Source organism: Oncorhynchus masou, chromosome 31 (genome assembly GCF_036934945.1).
Source record: "Oncorhynchus masou masou isolate Uvic2021 chromosome 31, UVic_Omas_1.1, whole genome shotgun sequence".
Taxonomy (NCBI): Eukaryota; Metazoa; Chordata; class Actinopteri; order Salmoniformes; family Salmonidae; genus Oncorhynchus; species Oncorhynchus masou.
In genome coordinates, this window is record NC_088242.1 from 18,490,066 (window position 1) to 18,507,864 (window position 17,799).

General features: G+C 44.9%; 1 long non-coding RNA gene across 1 annotated transcript; it reads right to left on the reverse strand.

The window, feature by feature from the left end:
• Positions 1–6,056: 6,056 nt before the first annotated feature.
• On the reverse strand, positions 6,057–17,630 carry LOC135525117 (uncharacterized). Its single transcript, XR_010453070.1, has 3 exons — positions 17,536–17,630; positions 16,007–16,059; positions 6,057–6,114 (listed from the first exon to the last, which is right to left on the reverse strand). It is a non-coding gene; the product is annotated as an uncharacterized LOC135525117 (long non-coding RNA).
• Positions 17,631–17,799: the final 169 nt, after the last annotated feature.

Below are 17,799 nucleotides of genomic sequence, written 5' to 3' on the forward strand. Positions count from 1 at the left end.
ACAAATGCTATCTAGACACCGTTGCCCGAGAGCACACAAAAAAACTATGCCATCAAAAGGAATAAAATAAATAAGTAAAATTTGACATACCAATTAAGATCTGGCTAAGAATACTTGAATCGGTTATAGAACCCATTGCCCTTTATGGTTGTGGAGGTCCGCTCACCAAGAATTCACAAAAATGTGACAAACACCAAATTCAGAATCTGCATTCAGAATTCTGCAAAAATATCCTCAGTGTAAAACACCAAATAATGCATGCAGAGTAGAATTAGACAGATACCCGCTAATTATCAAAATCCAGAAAAGAGACGTTAAATTCTACAACCACCTAAAAGGAAGCGATTCCAAAGCCACCCCCTATGGAGAAATGAACCTGGAGAAGAGTCCCCTAAGCAAGCTGGTCCTGAGGCTCTGTTCACAGACAGCAATTAGACCCAACCAAATCATGAGAACAAAACGATTGTGTCAAGTACCAAAACAAAACTAGAAGGCTATTTTGCTGAAAGAGTACACATTAGCAGAATACCCGACCACTGTGATCGACTCAAAACTAAGAAAATCTTTGACTATGTACAGACTGAGCATAGCCTTGCTATTGAGAAAGGCCACCATAGGCAGACCTGGCTCTCAAAAGAGGCTATGTGCCCACAAAAATTAGGTGGAAACTGAGCTGCACGTCCTAACCTCCTGTCAAATGTATGACCAGAGACATTTCCCTCAGATTAAACAGACCTGTTGCCGCAAGAAAAGGGCAACCAGTGAAGCACAAACAGCATTGTAAAAGCAACCTATATTTATTTTCCCTTTTGTAGTTTAACTATTTGCACATCATTACAACACTGTATATAGACATGAAATGTCTTTGTAAAGATGGGGCGGTGAGTCGGAAGCAGGTGCAACGTTTTAATAAAATAAAACCAAGAACATGACACTAACATAAGACAGAAAGCCAATACACAAGAACAATACCAACTGGTGAGTGAACCTGGGAGAGTGACATAAAGGGGATGAAATGAAGGTAATGGAGTCCAGGTGTGAATCATAATGAGTCACAGGTGCACGTAATGGTGAGTGCCAGGTGTGCGTAATGATGAAGCCCAGGACCGGTGGTGAGTACTCTGGCGACATCATACAATGGAGGGGAGGAGCAGGTGTGACAGTACCCCCCTCTGACGTGTGGCTCCAGCCGCAGGACAATGCTGAACAGTGGGACGGCCGAGGAGTGGGTTGGTCCGGGCGGTAAAGGTGGAAATCACAGATGATGTTGGGGTCCAGAATGTCCTCTACCGGTATCCAACACCGCTCCTCTGGGCCATACCCCTCCAGTCCACCAGATACTGGAGCTGGCCATTGCGTATGGTAGAGAGCCATACACGATGGCCTTCTTACGATGGACGGCGCGCTGGAGTCGCACATGTTCATTGTTCCACACTTCCTCCACAGGCAGGAAACACTCATCTACAGCAGTAGCTGCAGTCTGGCCTAGGGTGCACAGGGCCATGGCTGGCTGGAAACCCAAAACACACTGGAAGGGGGTCAACCCAGTGGAGAGTTCTGGGCATACTATGCCCAAGGAAGGAAATGTGTCCACTCAACCTGCTGGTGCTGACAGTGACTCCTCAGGAACCTCCCGATTCATCCTCTCCACCTGCCCGTTAGACTGAGGCCAATATCCGGATGTGAAGCTAACTGAACGAGCTTCTTCAAGAAGGCCCTCCATACTCAGGATGTGAATTGGGGGCCACAGTCTGAGACGATGTCCTACGGAAGGCCATCATGCCAGAAGACCTACTGGAAGCGGGATTAAACAACATGACTTGGAGAATCTATCCACCCCCAGAATGGTGGTGAAACCATCAGAAGGGGGAAGATCAGTAACAAAGTCAATGTATCCTGCACCAAGGTGGGCCACCAGTATTTCTCAGTGATGGAATGGATGGTGCGAGGAATTCCTGGATGTCCAGTGACAACAGCTGTGTGTGACCAGGTCAGCAGTCTGGTCACTGCTTCTGGAAACTGCTACTGTCCGTAAGGTAAGCGCATACTCAGCAGCCATCTGATTCCCCTGCTGGAGCTGAACCGAGGCGCTCACCTCCCTCCCTGCCCTCCTCGGGATGATCGAAATTACATTTTAAACAGAGCCATGAACCCCACAAGACTCTATCTCCTCCTCTCCCAGACGGCCGTAGCCCATTCCAAAGCCCGCCCAGTCAGCAGAGAAATAACCGTGGCAACCTTAGACCTCTCGGTGGTGGGTGCTCCCATCTCATGTGCGAAATAGAGGGAGCACTGAAGGTGGAAGCCACAACATTTGGATGGTGTCCAGTCATATTTCTCCAGGAGGGATAGACGGGCTTCGCTGACCTAAGCAGGTTGCTGAATGGGCTGTTGTGCTGACTCGTTGGGTAGACTGGCTCTAGAATATCCTCCGCTGTTGAGACATTGTAGACTGAGGAGAACCTCTTCCATGGCCTTCCCCAGTTGAGCCAGCTGATCATGGAGTTGACGAAGAAGGTCACCTTGTTCATTAATCGTCTGGGAGACGTCCGGATGTCCTGAGCTTCCATATTTTGAGTTGGTATTCTGTAATGATGGGGCGGTGAGTCGGAAGCAGGTGCAACATTTTAATATAACAACAAAACCAAGACCATGACACTAACATAAGGCAGAACGCCAATACACATTGAAAAATACCAATTGGTGAGTGAACCTGGGAGATTAACATATAAAGAGGTGGAAATTATGAAGGTAATGATTGTGTGAATTCATAATGATTCACAGGTGCGCGTAATGATGAATGCCAGGTGTACGTAATGATGAATCCCAGGACCGGTGGTTAGTAATCTGGCGACGTCGTATGCCGGAGGGGAGGAGCAGGAGCAGACGTGACAGTCTTTATTATTTTGGAACTTTTCTGGGTGTAATGTTTACTGTACATTAAGTATTGTTTATTTCACTTTTGTTTATTATCTGCTTCAATTGCTTTGGCAATGTAAACACATGTTTCCCATGCCAATAAATCCCCTTAAATTGAAATTGAGAAAGACAGTGAGGGAACGGGAGAGGGAGAGGGGGGTGGCAGAGAGACAGAGAGAGAGAGAGAGGGGGGGGGAGAGGGGGGGAGAGGGAGAGGGGGGGAGAGAGAGGGCGGGGGAGAGAGAGAGAGAGATAGAGAGAGAGAGAGAGAGAGAGAGAGAGAAAGAGTGAGAGTGCTGCTACTCCAATTTCAACTGTTCTGCCTGTGGCTAAGGAACCCCTACCCGTTCACCAGACGTGCTACCTGTCCCAGACCTTTTCAACTCTCTGGAGATAGAGAGCGGTAGAGATACTCTGAATGACCGTCTATGAAAAGCCAACTGACATTTACTCCTGAGGTGCTGACCTGTTGCACCCTCTACGACAACTGTGATTATTATGGTCATCTATGAACATTTGAACATCTTGTTCTGTTATAATCTCCACCCGGCACAGCCAGAAGAGGACTGGCCACCCCTCATAGCCTGGTTCCTCTCTAGGATTCTTCCTTGGTTCTGGCCTTTTCAGGAGTTGTTCCTAGCCACCGTGCTTCTACACCTGCATTGCTTGCTGTTTGGGTTTTCGGCTGGGTTTCTGTACAGCACTTTGTGACATCAGCTGATGTAAGAAGGCCTTAATAAATACATTTGATTGATTGAGAGAAAGACAGTGTGAGAGTGAAAGAGAGAAATGGAGAGGGATAGGGGGTGGCAGAGAGAGAGAGAGAGGGAAAGAGAGAGAAAGAGAGGAGAGGGAACGGGAGAGGGGGTGAGGCTGCCCCCCTGTAGCTCAACCCCCTGTGGAAAGAAAATTTAATGAATACAATTTAAATGTTCCCCCATTCCACCCTCTAATGCTTCTCACAACTCCTCAAGGGCTTCCCGGCAGGGCTGGGTGTGTGTGGGCCACGGGTGGAGGAGAGAAGGATAAGAAGAGCAATGGGTGGGTAATGCTGAGAGAGAGAGAACGAGAGAGAGAGAGAGTGCCTGGGCTGGAGGATGAGAGAAGCGATGGGTGGGTAATGCCAGTGTGATGGAGTTCCCCATTTGCCCTGCGGTGCTTTGCCAGCCTCACCGCGCTGACACTCAGAGGCTGTGGGAAGAGACTGAATACCCTGTGTTTGTGTCATCCCTCTGCAGGCTCTGTATCATAAAGCTCCTACATGATACACACAGCTATTCAGCTGGGATAATACCAGGGTCGTGACTGGCCCACAGGCAAAACAACTCTCCATGCAGTTTTATGAAGAAGGAACTGTAGGATATCATATCGGTGCTGTTATTTTACTTTTGAGAAACTGATATAGGGGATTTTAATGATATGCTGATGCTAAATTTAACAGAGTGGTAGATTACACACAAAGGGGAGTTGTAGATTATACACAAAAGAACAGTGGTAGATTACACACAAAATGATAAATGGAAAGGGGGAAACCTAGTCTGTTGTACAACTGAATGCATTCAAATGAAATGTTTCTTTCGCATTTAACCCAACCCCTCTGAATCAGAGTGGTGCAGATGTTTACCATGTAATTTCAGGGATTCAATCCAGCAACCTTTCGGTTACTGGCCCAATGCTCTAACCAGTAGGCTACCTGCCGAGTAGTACATTTAAGTGATAATGCCCGAGAAGCCGGTGTATGGCGGATATATTGGCACAGGTGTTGTTTGGATCGAGACAAAGTTGTATTACACACAAAGGAACAGTGGTAGATTACACACAAAAGGGCACTGATAGATTAAACACAAAGGAACAGTGGTAAATTACACACAAAGGCACAGTGGTAGATTACACACAAAAGGGCACTGATAGATTAAACACAAAGGCACAGTGGTAGATTACACACAAAAGGGCACTGATAGATTAAACACAAAGGAACAGTGGTAGATTACACACAAAAGGGCACTGATAGATTGAACACAAAGGCACAGTGGTAGATTACACACAAAAGGGCACTGATAGATTAAACACAAAGAAACAGTGGTAGATTACACACAAAGGCACAGTGGTAGATTACACTCAAAATGACAGTGGTAGATTATTTTATGGCAGTGTAGAATGGGCTGTAGAATGTAGGCTATGTAGTGTTTTAGTTCATTTTTCATCCTCTCTCTGTGTCCTTGTTTTCCGTGACCTCATCCTAACTTTCCACAGACACCATCTGACAAGCTGGACGATCAATGAGACCTCCCCTGTGTCCCAAATGGCACCCCATTCCCTATGGGCCCTGGTCAAAAGTAGTGCATAAAGGGAATATATAAAGGGAATAGGGTGCCACCTCAACTGCATGCAACCTGTACGATCAATGAGACTTCACCTCATCTGTCCTCTGTTTCCATAAATTGACACAGGCGTTGGTTGGCAACTTGGCACCGATTGGCCTAAGATGAATTTTTCATAACCGGTCTCTGAAGACAAGAAAAATGACTAATGATGATGGAAGAACAGAGTGTGCCTCTCCCTGCATGTGTATCCCACACAGACACACACACACACACAAACACACACACACACACACACACGCGTAGAAATCTCAGGGAAATACAGTATACAGTTTGGCATCCGAGATTCAGTCTAACTACATTACTGTCACTCAAGTAATTTATTTCATGGTAACACAATGATTGTTATTTTTTGGTATCCTGCCATGTTAAGAAACACTTTAAATCAGTAGCTGTGTAGCCTGCTGCTCACTGTTGTAGGTAGCAAAAGAAGATAACAACAGCACAAAGCGGAGACACGGCACCACAACACAGAAAGTGCAGTAGCATGCGGAACAAACAAAACACTAATGGATGTCAGGGGAGCATGTAGAGTGTGTGTGTGTGTGTGTGTGTGTGTGTGTGTGTGTGTGTGTGTGTGTGTGTGTGTGTGTGTGTGTGTGTGTGTGTGTGTGTGTGTGTGTGTGTGCAGGTCTGAGGGTGTGTTGTGATAGTAGGACAGAGACATTTTACCACAGGAGACCGTTGCATTGTAACAGGTTCTGGGAGTCTGGCCAAAGATATCAGCTGGGCAGCCATCCCTATTATGCCGTGGTGAAATGACATTTGATTTGATGGATCCTAGCGATGGAGGACGGAGAATCTCGGAGTCCAACTGTGGAGAGACAACAGTACAGATAGTCTACATGTGTTTCAACAAGAGTGTAATGTTCAATATCCTGACCTTCTAGCCAACTCCTTGCACTAAACAGCACATACATTAACATTACAATTCAGTCATTTAGCAGATGCTCTAATCAAGAACAATTTACAGTTAGTGCATTAATCTTAATTAAGGCACAGATGTTATAGGTACAACAACCACTTCTCACAGTCATAGTAAGTAGAATGTTAGTGCAAGAAAGGAACTACAATGATAGGGTGTTAGTTTTCTTTGTTGCACAAAAGCCATTATGGCTACTCAAATAAAATCAAAGTTTATTCATCACGCGCACAGGATACAGCAGGTGTAAACGGTACAGTGAAATGTAGAGTTTTGTATGTGCTATTGGGTTTTATTGATAGCATTCAAAACCAAAGCACATCAATGACATACAAGAGAGTCAACGCGCATATGTTCTCACGTTGTGCTCTGAAGATAACATATATACAGATGTAGGACCTTAATTTGAGCCAGTTTGCTACAGCAGGAAAATAATACTGCAGTAACAGGAAAGTTAATTATTATATGGATTATAATTAATGGACATTTTTTGTTAGGGTTGATACATTCTTAGTTAGGGAAAATCAGGTGTGACATTTGACTGTGCTAATGACTAACTTTAGAAACCTTTGTAAACCTTGAATAAACTACAAGGTTGCATCCAGTAAAACATCCATGCAGTAGTGTCCACGGAGGACACAGTGCTTTCAGATGTGATCATGTGGAAAAGAGGAGGGCTAATGTGTGTGTGTGTGCATGTGTGGCATAAGAAGAGGTGACAGCTGACAGCAACTTCTAAGTTGCAGGGTTGAATATACGGGTGTAGGCCGGCTCGTGATGGCTATTTAGTCTGATGGCCTTGAGATAAGCAAACAGGAAACCACTCACCCAGAGGCGGCGCTCCTAGTGGCCGGAGACTTTAATGCAGGGAAACTTAAATCGGTTCTACCAAATCTCTATCAACATGTTAAATGTGCAACCAGAGGGGAAAAAATTCTAGATCACCTGTACTCCACACACAGAGACACATACAAAGCTCTCCCTCGCCCTCCATTTGGTAAATCCGACCACAACTCTATCCTCCTGATTCCTGCTTACAAGCAAAAATTAAAGCAGGAAGCACCAGTGACTCAGTCTATAAAAAAATGGTCAGATGAAGCAGATGCTAAATACAGGATTGTTTTGCTATCACAAACTGGAACATGCTCTGACACCTGTCAGATGTGGCAGGGCTTGCCAACTATTACAGATTACAAAGGGAAGCACAGCCGCGAGCTGCCAAGTGACACAAGCCTACCAGGTGAGATAAATCACTTCTATGCTCGCTTCGAGGCAAGCAACACTAAGGCATGCATGAGAGCATCAACTGTTCCAGACGACTGTGTGATCACACTCTCCGTAGCCGACGTGAGTAAGACCTTTAAACAGGTCAACATTCACAAGGTTGTGGGGCCAGATGGATTACCAGGACGTGTATGTGCTGACCAACTGGCAGGTGTCTTCCCTGACATTTTCAACATGTCCTTGATTGAGTCTGTAATACCAACATGCTTCAAGCAGACCACCATAGTCCCTGTGCCCAAGAATACAAAGGCATCCTGCCTAAATGACTACAGACCCGTAGCACTCACGTCCATAGCAATGAAGTGCTTTGAAAGGCTGGTAATGGCTCACATCAACACCATTATCCCAGAAACCCTAGACCCACTCCAATTTGCATTCCGCCCGGACAGATCCACAGATGATGCAATTTCTATTGCACTCCACACTACTCTTTCCCACCTGGACAAAAGGAACACCTATGTGAGAATGCTATTCATTGACTACAGCTCAGCGTTCAACACCATAGTACCCTCAAAGCTCATCACTAAGCTAAGGAACCTGGGACTAAACACCTCCCGCTGCAACTGGATCCTGGACTTCCTGACGGGCCGCCCCCAGGAGGTGAGGGTAGGTAGCAACACATCTGCCACACTGATCCACAACACTGGAGCTCCCCAGGGGTGTGTGCTCAGTCCCCTCCTGTACTCCCTGTTCACCCACGACTGCATGGCCAGGCACGACTCCAACACCATCATTAAGTTTGCTGACGACACAACAGTGGTAGGCCTGATCACCGACAACGACGAGACAGCCTATAGGGAGGAGGTCAGAGACCTGTCTGGGTGGTGCCAGAATAATAACCTACCCCTCAACGTAACCAAGACTAAGGAGATGATTGTGGACTACAGGAAAAGGAGCACCCATTCTCATCGACGGGGCTGTAGTGAAGCAGGTTGAGGTCTTCAAATTCCTTGGTGTCCACATCAACAACAAACTAGAAGAGTCCAAACACACCAAGACAGTCTTGAAGATGGCAAAGCCTCAACCCCCTCAGGAAACTAAAAAGATTTGGCATGGGTCCTGAGATCCTCAAAAGGTTCTACAGCTGCAACATTGAGAGCATCCTGACCGGTTGCATCACTGCCTGGTACGGCAATTGCTCGGCCTCTGACCTCATGCACTTCAGAGGGTAGTGCGTAAGGCCCAGTACATCACTTGGGCAAAGCTGCCTGCCAAAATTTTCAAAGACCCCAGCCACCCCAGTCATAGACGGTTCTCTCCACTACTGCATGGCAAGCGGTACCGGAGTGCCAAGTCTAGGACAAAAAGGCTTCTCAACAGTTTTTACCCCCAAGCCATTAGACTCCTGAACAGGTAACCAAATGGTTACCCGGACTATTTGCATTGTGTGCCCCCCCAACCCCTCTTATATGCTGCTGCTACTCTCTGTTTATCTTATATACATAGCCACTTTAACTATACATTCATGTACATACTACCTCAATTGGGCCGACCAACCAGTGCTCCCGCACATTGGCTGGGCTGTGGAGGCACACTGGAGACCTGGTGCGTAGAGCTGGCACAGATGGTGCCAGAACAATGACACACTCCGCACGGTGAGTGCGGGAAGCTAGCACAGGACGTACTGGGCTGTGGAGGCGCACTGGAGACCTGGTGCGTAGAACTGGCACAGATGGTGCCGGAACGATGACACACTTCGCACAGTGAGTGCGAGGAGCAGGCATAGGACATACTGGGCTGTGAAGGCGCACTGGAGATCTGGTGCGTATAGCCGGCATCAATAGTACCGGAACTTTAACACACTTCGCACGGTGAGTTGGCACAGAAGGTACCGGGCTGTGAAGGAGCACTTGGAGACTTGGTGCGTGGACTGGCACATATGGTTGCGTGGACTGGCACATATGGTTGTGTGGACTGGCACATATGGTTGCGTGGACTGGCACATATGGTTGCGTGGACTGGCACATATGGTTGCGTGGACTGGCACATATGGTTGCGTGGACTGGCACATATGGGTGCGTGGACTGGCACATATGGTTGCGTGGACTGGCACATATGGTTGCGTGGACTGGCACATATGGTTGCGTGGACTGGCACATATGGTTGCGTGGACTGGCACATATGGGTACGTGGACTGGCACATATGGTTGCGTGGACTGGCACATATGGTTGCGTGGACTGGCACATATGGTTGCGTGGACTGGCACATATGGGTGCGTGGACTGGCACATATGGTTGCGTGGACTGGCACATATGGTTGCGTGGACTGGCACATATGGTTGCGTGGACTGGCACATATGGTTGCGTGGACTGGCACATATGGTTGCGTGGACTGGCACATATGGGTGCGTGGACTGGCACATATGGGTGCGTGGACTGGCACATATGGGTGCGTGGACTGGCACATATGGGTGCGTGGACTGGCACATATGGGTGCGTGGACAGGCACATATGGTTGCGTGGACTGGCACATATGGGTGCGTGGACTGGCACATATGGTTGCGTGGACTGGCACATATGGGTGCGTGGACTGGCACATATGGGTGCGTGGACTGGCACATATGGGTGCGTGGACTGGCACATATGGGTGCGTGGACTGGCACATATGGGTCCGCCGACCACCCCTTGTGACCCCCCCCCAAAAAAAATCTTGGGGTTGTCCTTGGGCTTTCTGTGGCCGCGAACCCCAGCGTCGTCACTGTCCTCCCTACTCTCCCTGCGTCTGCTTCCACGGAAAGCTTTCATCTCCAGCCATAATTTCCTCCCAAGTCCAGAATGTCTTATCCTCCTGGGCACGCTGCCTGGTCCTGTTTTGATGGAATATTCTGCCACGTTCGTTGTAATAATGGTCGGACCAAGACGCAGCGCGATATGGTTTCCTCATAATTTCTTAAAGTGGAAACTTTAGAACAAACCAAAATAAAGAAACAAACAATGAACCGTGACTAACGAGATGCTATGTGCACTATCTCAAAACAATATCCCATAACACACAGGTGGAAAAAACATCAACATGGAAAAAACAAACTAGAACCCCACATAGAAAATATAAACTAGACTAAACCCCTAGTCACGCCCTGACCTACTCTACCATAGAAAATAAAAGCTTTCTATGGTCAGGACGTGACTAGGGTGTTTGAAGACATAATATTCAAAGTCGATGAATTTGGTTATTAACATGATGGCCTCAGTTTTGGCGAGGGAGGGAGGCCTCCATAAATGCACAAAAAGAGAAATCAACTTCAGCACCATGGACAGCGCCTGCACACATTCGAGTCGAGATTTCTGATATGTTTTGTTGTGACCATACACATATAATCTATAGAAGTGGCTTAGAGCCTCTAACTCTGACAATTTGACTGGTAAAAGCATGTGTACACTCGATATGGCTGAGCTGGTATTGTGATGCAATAATGTTTATGGTAATTTGGAATGTTCTATCAACTGATGCTGGAATGCCATGGTCATGTAGAATATGCATTCAAATTATGCTAAATGAATGCATTTCTTGTAATGATTGATGGAAATGGCTGCCAGACAACTCGAATAAGTCTGAAAAAGTTACTAAAGGTTGCAAAAAATATTTCTGGGAGCTCATCGCCAAATGGGGAAACACAGCAGACACTAGCTACACCTGACAACGATGGAGATAATCTGGACAACGCTGACAAGAATCTTGATGTGCCTCAAGGCCATAGGCCATAGACTTGGGGTGCTTCCCAAGTCCATACAGAGACTTCAGTCTGAACCGCCACCATCTGCTACACCTACCAAGCCTATCCAGACTGAACCACCACCATCCACCACACCTACCAAGCTGATCCAGACTGAACCACCATGCCTACCACTACCACGGGAGTCCCAATGCCAACCACTGTTGAGACACCGTGGAGCCGTGAACTTTACATGAACCTTTCAAGGAAGCCTGCAGTAGTGCCCGAAAGTATGTGGAAGTGGATAATCATGGAGCTGATTTGATGCCATATAAAGCCAACGCTCCTTATTCGCTTCTTCTCTCTGAGAAAGATGCCTTTTCCGTAGAGGAAGGAGAAAAAGGTGCAGATGCACAATTTAGCTGTCTGTGTTTAACTTTGACACCAGCCATCAAAGAGCAAACATACAGTCCCAGTTAAAAGTTTGGACATTCTACATTGTAGAATAATAGTGATGACATCAAAACTATGAAATAACACATATGGGATCATGTAGTAACCAAAAAAGTGTTAAACATACAAAATATATTTTATATTTGACATTCTTCAAAGTAGTCATCTTTTGCCTTGATGACAGCTTTGCACACTCTTGGCATTCGCTCAACCAGCTTCATGAGGTAGTCACCTGGAATGTATTTAAATTAACAGGTGTGCCTTGTTAAAAGTTCATTTCTGGAATTTCTTTCCGGGATCGGACCCTTTTTTTCAATTTTCATCTAAAATGACATACCCAAATCTAACTGCCTGTAGTTCGGGACCTGAAGCAAGGATATGCATATTCTTGATACCATTTGAAAGGAAACACTTTGAAGTTTGAGGAAATGTGAAATTAATGTCGGAGAATATAACACATTAGATCTGGTAAAAGATAATACAAAAAAAAACATGCGTTTTCTATTTTTCCCCCCATCATCTATGAAATACAAGGGAAAGGCATTTATATCACTTAGGGGTCGAGGCGCAATTTAGACTTTGGGCACTATATGGCAACAGTGTATATGCAAAGATGTAGACTGATCCAATGAACCATTGCATTACTGTTCAAAATGTATCAAGTGTGCCCAAATATGCCGAATTGGTCAATTGATGCATTTGCAAGTACATAAAAATAGTAAACTTACAAAAATGATATGGTAATAAAAATTGTACGTTTTTACACACTCCCGGGAATACCATAAATTATGGATAATTAGCTTCCCTACAAAAAAGACACTAACCTTCACACATCTAAACACTAACCTTCACACATCTAACCTTAACACAGCAGGGGTTCAAACTGTAGAAACCAGTTCCTACATTTGAATAGAAAAATTGATTTTATCAAACAAAACTATGCTACATTTTATCTATGGGACCCACAGGTTGACAAATCAGAGCAAGATTAATACATGTAAGTACATTATTTACCTTCAGAGGTGAATGTATCAAACCAGTTGTTGTGATAAAAGTGTTTTGTTAATGTGCACTCCACACAAACAATAGCATGGTATTCTTTCACTGTAATAGCTACTGTAAATTGGAGAGTGCAGTTAGACTAACAAGAATTTAAGCGTTCTACCCATATAAGACATGTCTATGTCCAGGGAAATGTTCTTGTTACTTACAACGCCATGCTAATCACATTAGCGCACGTTAGCTCAACCGTCCCGCAGGGGGGACACGGATCCCGTAGAGGTTTTAATGCGTTTGAGCCAATCCATTGTGTTGTGACAAGGTAGAGTTGGTATACAGAAGATAGCCCTCTTTGGTAAAAGGCCAAGTCGATATTATGTCAAGAACAGCTCAAATAAGCAAAGAGAACCTTTAAGACACAAGACATTACTTTAAGACATGAAGGTCAGTCAGTACAGAAGATTTCAAGAAATGTGAAAGTGCAGTCACTATGATGAAACTGGCACTCATGAGGACCGCCACAGGAAGGGAAGACCCAGAGTTGCCTCTGCTGCAGAGGATAAGTTCATGAGAGTTACCAGCCTCAGAAATTGCAGCCCAAATAAATGCTTCACAGAGTTCAAGTAACAGACACATCTCAACATCAACTGTTCAGAGGAGTCTGCATGAATCAGGCCTTCATGGTTGAATTGCTGCAAAGAAACCACTACTAAAGGACACCAATAAGAAGAAGAGACTTGCTTGGGCCAATACTTGAACATCAGACTGATGAAAATCTATCCTTTTGGTCAGAGTTTTGGTTACAACATAACTTTTGTTACGTGTCTTTGAGAGACGCAGAGTAGGTGAACGGATTATCTCCGCGTGTGTGGTTCCCACCATGAAGCACGGAGGAGGCGGTGTGATGGTGATTTGGTGGTGACACTGTCAGTGATTTATTTAGAATTCAAGGCACACTTAACCAGCATGGCCACCACAGCATTCTGCAGCGATACGCCATCCCATGTGGTTTGCGCTTAGTGGGACAATCATTTGTTTTTCAACAGGACATTGATCCAACACACCTCCAGGCTGTGTATGACCATGAAGGAGAGTGATGGAGCATTGCCTCAGATGACCTGGCCTCCACAATCACCCTCCCTCAACCCAATTGAGATGGTTTGGGATGAGTTGGACCGCAGAGTGAAGGAAAAACAGCCAACAAGTGCTCAACATATGTGGGAACTCCTTCAAGATTGTTGGAAAAGCATTCCAGGTGAAGCTGGTTGAGAGAATGCCAAGAGTGTGCAAAGAAGTCATCAAGGCAAAGGGTAGCTACTTTGAAGAATATCAAAACTAAAATATATTTTGATTTGTTTACTACACGATTCCATATGTGTTATTTCATAGTTTTGATATCTTCACTATTATTCTACAATGTAGAAAATAGTAAAAATAAAGAAAAACCCTGGAAATAGTAGGTGTTTCCAAACTCTTGACTTGTACTGTATGTCCAGCTATCCTTCGGGTCCAGTATACACGGCTGCTCTGCAGGAGCGATGTTGGACACTTTGGTCAGAGGAGACATCTCTGAGACCATTCCCCCTTATGATGGATTCTACTGCATTGGTTTGAACAATATGGGACAAATTATTGTCTACGAGGAATCCCATCAGGATTCCGTCCACATAGATTCCAATATCGGCCATTGGAATCTATGTGGACGAGGAATCCTGACCCTCACCATGGTGTGATGTCTTTCTACGATGCGCACAGCCAACAACACCTTTACACTACCGTCTTCTCAAGAAAAGGGAAAATAGGGTTTCTTTGACATCATCATTTTTAGTTTTTCACAAAGGTATCTTCAGAAAGTGTTATGGGTCAGTGAAAATGGTGGAGCTCATTGGTTGAAGGTTCTTGTTGATTGCATAGAAGTAATTTTGGTTATTTTTTTACAATGAAAGTTGTACTACTTCGGGGCGGCAGGGTAGCCTAGTGGTTAGAGCGTTTGACTAGTAACCGGAAGGTTGCAAGTACAAATCCCCGAGCTGACACGGTACAAATCTGTCGTTCTGCCCCTGAACAGGCAGTTAACCCACTGCTCCTAGGCCGTCATTGAAAATAAGAATTTGTTCTTAACTGATTTGCCTAGTTAAATAAAGGTTAAAAAAAACAACAACAACAAAAAACAAACTATACTACATATAAGAGTCAGGCTGGTTCCCAGACTTGCCCTCTACAAGATCATAAGCAGACTCCATCACCATCATCTACCATCCTCTGACCAGTTATCTCCACTCAAGCCATGAATTGACCCTCTTCAGAGGATACAGCTTTCAAGGACTTGGCCTCTATTGGTTGACCTGTCATGATGCTGTATATTGCTTGTTTGATTTTTGCTCTGAGTCTCTATGAAAAGCGCTATAGAAATGCAATTTATTATTATTATTCATATTAAATGTGGGACTTTCTAAAGTTAGGGTGCCAGTGATGATATTGGAGGCCATCTAAACTTTGCCAGGCAATAAATATGGATATAACATTTTATGCAATCACATCTTAGATAGAGATCAGGAACAAGCTAACTTTCTGATTGAGATTCAATCTACTTGGCGTTTTACAGCATCTACAGGACCAGTTTTATTACTATGGTTTAAAATATACCACAACTTTAGAAAAGAGCTAACTATGGCTACAGGAGAGAAAATGGTAGAGGGAGCAGGAGTTGACTTACAATCCACATCACACAATTTTGCATCTTTGTATAGTTTCCAGATATAGGGCCTAATGTATTTTCAATAGATCTGATATGGAGTCTAGCCTGAAGATATTGGGGAATATGTCTAATAAATAGCCTACCTGGAATGATTAATGCACCTCTGCACTACAATGTATATAAAGCAACTACTGCAGCCTAGTACATGGTCAAATGTTTTCATGAAGGCCGAGGTTGTTGTGGACACCCCACAAATAGGTCCAATTCACGAGATAATATTCAAGACTTTACAATTATGATACTATATCAGAGATGGTATAGAATCTCTGACTATTACCTACCAGATGCAAATGTTTGGTTCTAGATGCTTGGACGTCACATTACTGTAGTTTTGTTTAAGCCAATATCGATCTAGTGGTTTACAGTGCCCTCATCTGTTCAAAGCTTCCACTGCAACTTCACACAAAGGATACACCCCTGTGTCATGATGTAACCCTGGCTGCAACCAGCAGAAGTTGATTTAAAAGCTATGTTGTTACATTTTAACAGTAACTATTCAACTGAAAACAGCATGGCTAGCCACACATTTATGTTAGCTCACACAACACATGGTATGGACATGTTTAGCGTTGCTAGTCGCCTAAATGTATTTAGATGAATGTAGTTCTGTCCTTAAGATTCAGAGTTTAATAGTCACCTGTACATGGTTGCAGGTGTGATTGCAGGGTACAGCGAACATCTTGTAGGACTCTGTGAAATAAAACAACGGAAATGGTAACAGAAAAACAACACAAATATAAATAGCGCTATATGCATCATAACTGTAGCAGTGATGAATAAATACATGTCAATAGGGGTGGAACAAGAGCAAAGACTGTTTAGTGGGTGTGGAGGAATGACCAAAGCGGGAGCAACATGACCATTGAGGGAGGTTTGAGGACCAAGCTGTCCTTGTCTATGTTCTGTATTTGCCTATGTCATATATTTTATGTTTTGTGTGTAGACCCCATGAAGAGTAGCTCCTGCTTTAGCAACAGCTAACGGGGATTCTAATAAAATAGTAATACTAGAGGAAGAGGCAAAGCTAGAAGGTTTATTCCGCACCAAAACTGTCTACAAAAATAGACCCTAGAAGTGAGGAATTTCCGTATGGAGCTCAATGATTGCTGAATTTGGTCAACACTTGCTAATTTGCTACGTGCGTACGAGTGTACTTATAAGTTCACGGCAACTATCTGCCCGCTCATTTGCTAGAATGTTCCCATCTGGGTTGGCGCCCCACCTTGGGTTGTGCCGTGGCGGAGATCTTTGTGGGCTATACTCGGCCTTGTCTCAGGATGGTAAGTTGGTGGTTGAAGAAATCCCTCTAGTGGTGTGGGGGCTGTGCTTTGGCAAAGTGGATGGGGTTATATCCTTCCTGTTTGGCCCTGTCCGGGGGTGTCCTCAGATGGAGCCACAGTGTCTCCTGACCCCTCCTGTCTCAGCCTCCAGTATTTATGCTGCAATAGTTTATGTGTCGGGGGGTTAGGGTCAGTTTGTTATATCTGGAGTACTTCTCCTGTCCTATCCGGTGTCCTGTGTGAATTTAAGTATGCTCTCTTTAATTCTCTCTTTCATTCTCTCCCTCTCTCGAAGGACCATGCCTCAGGACTACTTGACATGATGACTCCTTGCTGTCCCCAGTCCACCTGGCCGTGCTGCTGCTCCAGTTTCAACTGTTCTGCCTGTGATTATTATTATTTGACCATGCTGGTCATTTATGAACATTTGAACATCTTTGCCATGTTCTGTTATAATCTCCACCCGGCACAGCCAGAAGAGGACTGCCCCCTGACCCCATAGCCTGGTTCCTCTAGGTTTCTTCCTAGGTTTTGGCCTTTCTAGTTAGTTTTTCCTAGCCACCGTGCTTCTACACCTGCATTGCTTGTTGTTTGGGGTTTTAGGCTGGGTTTCTGTACAGCACTTTGAGATATCAGCTGATTTACGAAGGGCTATATAAATAAATTTGATTTGGTCGCGCCTCCACCGCCTGCCTTCCGACTTTGTGGACAACATCTCCCATTGTTAGGTCGGAGACACGAGCATCTCGTCATTATATCGACAATCTCTGCTAATGCTAAAGCTTGAACAAGGACGTGCTGAACACCCCGAAAACAAACACAGTAAAACTGAAATCAGAGATGACCAAATTTCCAGTTGTTTAAAGCCGCATTAGTTGTAGCCAACCTGTGTGTACTTTGGTTTAACCATGTGATGAATAGATTCCACGATTCGGATTTGAGCGAGTTCCCGACACTTAACTTGTTCAAACAACTCGGGAACCTTAGTCTTCCAACTTTAGTGCGTTCAAGACAACTGGGATCTCGGGGTGAAACGAGCTCCACCCTGGGAAAAATCGTTCTGAACGTTCATCCAACTCGGAATTTCAGGTCGGAAACTCGGGAATACTGAAGATCACGGAAGTCATGATTTGACCGCGTTTAAAATCGA